We start from the raw sequence: 6,000 nt of genomic DNA, 5'->3' as shown, positions 1-6,000 counted from the left end.
ATGGGTTCAGCCTGGGATCCTGCGGGTCTTGGGTTCAGCCTGGGATCCTGCGGGTCTTGGGTTCAGCCTGGGATCCTGCAGGTCATGGGTTCAGCCTGGGATCCTGCAGGTCTTGGGTTCAGCCTGGGATCCTGCAGGTCTTGGGTTCAGCCTGGGATCCTGCAGGTCTTGGGTTCAGCCTGGGATTCTGCAGGTCTTGGGTTCAGCCTGGGATCCTGCAGGTCTTGGGTTCAGCCTGGGATCCTGCAGGTCTTGGGTTCAGCCTGGGATCCTGCAGGTCTTGGGTTCAACCTGGGATCCTGCAGGTCTTGGGTTCAGCCTGGGATCCTGCAGGTCATGGGTTCAGCCTGGGATCCTGCAGGTCTTGGGTTCAGCCTGGGATCCTGCAGGTCTTGGGTTCAGCCTGGGATCCTGCAGGTCTTGGGTTCAGCCTGGGATCCTGCAGGTCATGGGTTCAGCCTGGGATCCTGCAGGTCTTGGGTTCAGCCTGGGATCCTGCAGGTCTTGGGTTCAGCCTGGGATTCTGCAGGTCTTGGGTTCAGCCTGGGATCCTGCAGGTCTTGGGTTCAGCCTGGGATCCTGCAGGTCTTGGGTTCAGCCTGGGATCCTGCAGGTCTTGGGTTCAGCCTGGGATCCTGCAGGTCTTGGGTTCAGCCTGGGATTCTGCAGGTCTTGGGTTCAGCCTGGGCTCCTGCAGGTCTTGGGTTCAGCCTGGGATCCTGCAGGTCTTGGGTTCAGCCTGGGATCCTGCAGGTCTTGGGTTCAGCCTGGGATCCTGCAGGTCTTGGGTTCAGCCTGGGATTCTGCAGGTCTTGGGTTCAGCCTGGGCTCCTGCAGGTCTTGGGTTCAGCCTGGGATCCTGGTGGTGTCTGTTGGACCTGATTGCCGTGACTGCTTTGAGCAGTTTTTTAGCTGACTCGGCTTTAAGCAGGACTTATGTAACCAGATCCAGACCGGTCGGCTGCTTTTGCTCCTCCTTCTCCTCAGTTTTCCTTTCATGCTTCTTAATCTGCTCCTTTTTCTCCGTTTTCTTCTTTCCTTTGTCCACACCTTCGCCATCTTTCCTTCTCCTCCTTCACCTCCTCTCTGCTCCCTCCATCCCGACTCCTCCTGGAAGTTGGGAAACAATCGGCCGCTTGCTGACCGGAGCTTGGAAAGGTGTGTCCAGCTGTTTTCCTGTCAACATCCATCCTTGTTTTCTGTTAGGTGTTAAATCTTTTCCTGCAGATGGATGAGGTCGGAAAAAAGAAACCCCAGTTTTCTCTATAATCATGTTGTGAGTTTTCCCTCCCAGTCAACAGTCACTTCCTCTGGATGGAAAAGCATGACCGGTGTCTAGCGGTGTAGATATTTACATCTCTTCATCCTGGATGCTCATCGTTTTCCTTGTTGGACCACCAGGCAGGTTTTTCTTTTCAGTCTCAGGAGAGATGCTCATTTTCCGGAGTTCAAAATCTGAACTTGAAGGAAACGCAGCGTTCAGCATCTTTAAATCTGTTAATTTACTGGATAATGTGGACTCAGTGTTTTTGTCTGAAGATGTGTGGTGTTTCCATCAGCATATTGGGATGGAAAGCGGTGCATTTTGGCTCAGAGTCAGTCCTCACTGATCCCTCCGAGTGGCGGAGGCGGCAGCAGTGACGATGCAGAGGGAGATCTGAGCTGTAAGTCATCGGCTCTGCTGCAGCGTCTGGAATATCAGGATCTGGGCCTCGCCATTCTAATACCGAGCAAATGCAGCCAGAATACATTTTAAATAAAGCTAAATATTCAAAAACCAACATTGTCAAGGATTGTGGAGGACTAATGTTCTCAGGATCTGTCCATGGAATAAGTATTTAATTTCCACTTTTTAAATAATTTTCTTTTTGACAATTTTTAACATTTGGACATTTACAGGAGATTTGAACATTTAAAATGTATAGTCTGAACAAACGCCTGGCTGGTTAGATCCAGGATCATAGTCCTGTTGGATCACATCATCTTTCTTTGCCTTTCCATCCGCAAAGTATCAACTTCCACAGGAATGGAGAATCCAAAGAATCAAATGAAAGTATTCATGTTTGATACAGAAAGCTAGCATTAGCATGATAAGGTTAGTGTTAGCGCTGAAGAGGCTAGTATTAACTTTGTAAATGAATTGAAATGAAAAATCAAGATAGCAAGTCAGAGCTACTACAATTTGCTACCATCAGATCGTCCAATCTAGAATGGAATGGAGAGGCTAGTGTTGGCACTCGAGAGGGTAGTATTAGCTCTGGAGCATAGACTGTATATGAAAGATGGATGGAGCCTCCGGTAGTTAAAAGTGAAGCCTATGTAGAAGTGCATAAAACTGCAGTTCCCCCTTCATCCACTAGGGGCTGCAAAACAGAGCAAATCCCCGTAGACTGCAATGTTAAAAAGACCAACTTCACAGCAGAAATAAACATGTTTACAGCCTGGTTTAAAAATCCATTTTAGGTTTAATAGATCAGGTTTACCTTCATGACAACTGTGGGGGGAGTGAATTTTTCTAACTCACCTGTTTAAAAGTCATTTAATCTTGAAATTCGGCATATTTATGGGCGTGTCCTTTTGATTGACAGGTACCCGATCTCCCGCTTCAAGTCAGAAGAACGTAGAACAACCTCGGTTTTTAGCCGGTTAACAACGTGACTTAGCTTTAGCCCACTTACCTCCGTTAGCTGGTTCGCTCCTGTTATCTCCGGGTTAGCTCTGTTAGCTCTTAGCTACAGAAAGCTCGGAGTTCGTTTGATGTCACTCATCCACCATGACGCTCACAGCCCCCATCTCAGCTCCACCTCTTTGCCCATATTTGTATTTTCCGGGTGAGACGACATGCATGCCCCTGCCAAGATGGCGATGGTAGGAACCGCCCACCGAGCTTCAATTCAGCTCTTCAGAAACCTACGAGTGATGTCACAGAGGCTCCGCCCATCTTTCTATATACAGTCTATGCTCTGGAGAGGCTAGTGTTAGCTCTGGAGAGGCTAGTGTTAGCTCTGGAGAGGCTAGTGTTAGCTCTGGAGAGGCTAGTGTTTGCTCTGGAGAGGCTAGTGTTTGCTCTGGAGAGGCTAGTGTTTGCTCTGGAGACGTGTTAGCTCTGGAGAGGCTAGTGTTTGCTCTGGAGACGTGTTACCTCTGGAGGGGCTAGTGTTTGCTCTGGAGAGGCTAGTGTTAGCTCTGGAGAGGCTAGTGTTTGCTCTGGAGACGTGTTAGCTCTGGAGAGGCTAGTGTTTGCTCTGTAGAGGCTAGTGTTAGCTCTGGAGAGGCTAGTGTTTGCTCTGAAGACGTGTTAGCTCTGGAGAGGCTAGTGTTTGCTCTGGAGACGTGTTAGCTCTGGAGAGGCTAGTGTTTGCTCTGGAGAGGCTAGTGTTAGCTCTGTAGAGGCTAGTGTTTGCTCTGGAGAGGCTAGTGTTAGCTCTGTAGAGGCTAGTGTTTGCTCTGGAGACGTGTTAGCTCTGGAGAGGCTAGTGTTTGCTCTGGAGAGGCTAGTGTTTGCTCTGGAGAGGCTAGTGTTTGCTCTGGAGAGGCTAGTGTTTGCTCTGGAGAGGCTAGTGTTTGCTCTGGAGACGTGTTAGCTCTGGAGAGGCTAGTGTTTGCTCTGGAGACGTGTTACCTCTGGAGGGGCTAGTGTTTGCTCTGGAGAGGCTAGTGTTTGCTCTGGAGAGGCTAGTGTTTGCTCTGGAGAGGCTAGTGTTTGCTCTGGAGAGGCTAGTGTTTGCTCTGGAGAGGCTAGTGTTTGCTCTGGAGACGTGTTACCTCTGGAGGGGCTAGTGTTTGCTCTGGAGAGGCTAGTGTTAGCTCTGGAGAGGCTAGTGTTAGCTCTGGAGAGGCTAGTGTTTGCTCTGTAGAGGCTAGTGTTTGCTCTGTAGAGGCTAGTGTTTGCTCTGTAGAGGCTAGTGTTAGCTCTGGAGAGGCTAGTGTTTGCTCTGAAGACGTGTTAGCTCTGGAGAGGCTAGTGTTTGCTCTGGAGAGGCTAGTGTTTGCTCTGGAGAGGCTAGTGTTTGCCCTGGAGATGTGTTTTCTCTGGAGATGTGTTAGCTCTGGAGATGTGTTAGCTCTGGAGATGTGTTAGCTCTGGAGATGTGTTAGCTCTGGAGACGTGTTAGCTCTGGAGACGTGTTAGCTCTGGAGACGTGTTAGCTCTGGAGAGGCTAGTGTTAGCTCTGGAGAGGCTAGTGTTAGCTCTGGAGATGTGTTTGCTCTGGAGATGTGTTTGCTCTGGAGATGTGTTTGCTCTGGAGATGTGTTTGCTCTGGAGAGGCTAGTGTTTGCTCTGGAGACGTGTTAGCTCTGGAGAGGCTAGTGTTAGCTCTGGAGACGTGTTAGCTCTGGAGACGTGTTAGCTCTGGAGAGGCTAGTGTTAGCTCTGGAGATGTGTTTGCTCTGGAGATGTGTTTGCTCTGGAGATGTGTTTGCTCTGGAGATGTGTTTGCTCTGGAGATGTGTTTGCTCTGGAGATGTGTTTGCTCTGGAGAGGCTAGTGTTTGCTCTGGAGACGTGTTAGCTCTGGAGAGGCTAGTGTTAGCTCTGGAGACGTGTTAGCTCTGGAGACGTGTTAGCTCTGGAGACGTGTTAGCTCTGGAGAGGCTAGTGTTTGCTCTGGAGATGTGTTTGCTCTGGAGATGTGTTTGCTCTGGAGATGTGTTTGCTCTGGAGAGGCTAGTGTTTGCTCTGGAGAGGCTAGTGTTAGCTCTGGAGAGGCTAGTGTTAGCTCTGGAGAGGCTAGTGTTTGCTCTGGAGATGTGTTTGCTCTGGAGAGGCTAGTGTTATCAGCTGAGACTTCAGGAATGTTCCCCTCAGAACCAGTGAGGACTGCTGGGATGGTATGATTGTTTTGGGGGTGAATTTAATTTAGGGGAGATGTTTGTTTTGCGTTTGGGTGGGTTGTTTACATAGCAGGGTCAGGTGAAGTTTAACTGGTCTGACTGGTGAATAAGAAGATTGTGTGATGTGTTTAAAGGTGCAGGAAGAAAAAAAAAAAGTGTCTCAGCGGGGTGACACTCCATTTCATCACAGATTATTCTGGATTTTTACTGGAGTTCCTAAAAGATGGTGGGCTGATGCTGGAAGCTGCGTAGTTCAGAAATGTTCATGTAAATTTCCACCACACAAAAATGCAGCAGCACCACCCCTGATGTTTTCTGGATAAAGCACGTGAACAGGATGTCCCTGAACTCCAGTATTTCTGGAGGATTTTCTGCTTGTTTCCCAGTAAATATGTGCTCCTGCTGGAAGCTGCTGATGAAGGGAAAATGCTTCCTTCTGATCGCTCTTAGCTGCTTGGTCACAGTCTGACACTTTGCAGCTTGAGCTGCTGCATAATTAGTTTTTCAGACGTCTGATGAGGCAGCAGAATGTTCTGGAAGAGACAACTATGTGAGACCAAGTCAGGTTGAAGGTTACGTTTTGGTTCGGTATCGCCACCCTTTACACAATACTTCCATGTCACTTCTATTCAAAACGTTCGGAAACCAACCATAGAACCACAGAAAACCCTGATGCTTGTAGCCCGAATCCGACTTCCTGTCCCAATAAACTTAATAGAAAAAATACTTTGTGTAAATTCAGTTTTAAAAGTCAGACACCAACAAGACCTTGTGATTTTATTTGAAACGTTAGTGGGTGGATGAGCACCTGGGACGGTTCTCGTCCTCTGGGAACTACAAACGCTCTGCGTTAACTTTCAAAAGCACTCGGTCTAGTTAGGTTTCTGTGTTGCCTTTTTCTAAATGACTTACCTGATAATCTAACCCTCTGGTTGCCACTCCACCACTGTCTGCTAGGTGTTTCTAGTCTAGATCAGGACCAGGACATGTGGTTCCTTATCCTCGCATGCTGGCTATCAGAAAACCAACAACATGGAAAAGATCTGGGTCAAATGGGGACACCCCAAGGCCTAACTATAATGGGGGGAAGGGCGGACGCCAACAGGAAGTGGAACTGGGGCGATGCAGACCTTCAGACTCTGATGGTCCCAGGCTGCATGTTGGA

General features: G+C 48.8%; 1 protein-coding gene across 2 annotated transcripts in view; it reads left to right on the top strand.

The window, feature by feature from the left end:
* The window catches only part of LOC306762691 (spectrin beta chain, non-erythrocytic 1), a 147,211-nt gene that overhangs the window by 806 nt on the left and 140,405 nt on the right, over nucleotides 1-6,000 (top strand). The window lies entirely within an intron of this gene.

The sequence above is a fragment of the Telmatherina bonti genome (genome assembly GCF_933228915.1).
Source record: "Telmatherina bonti genome assembly, chromosome: 11".
Lineage (NCBI taxonomy): Eukaryota > Metazoa > Chordata > Actinopteri > Atheriniformes > Telmatherinidae > Telmatherina > Telmatherina bonti.
Note: the sequence above shows the minus strand (reverse complement) of the source record. Positions and strands in the feature narration are given on the sequence as shown.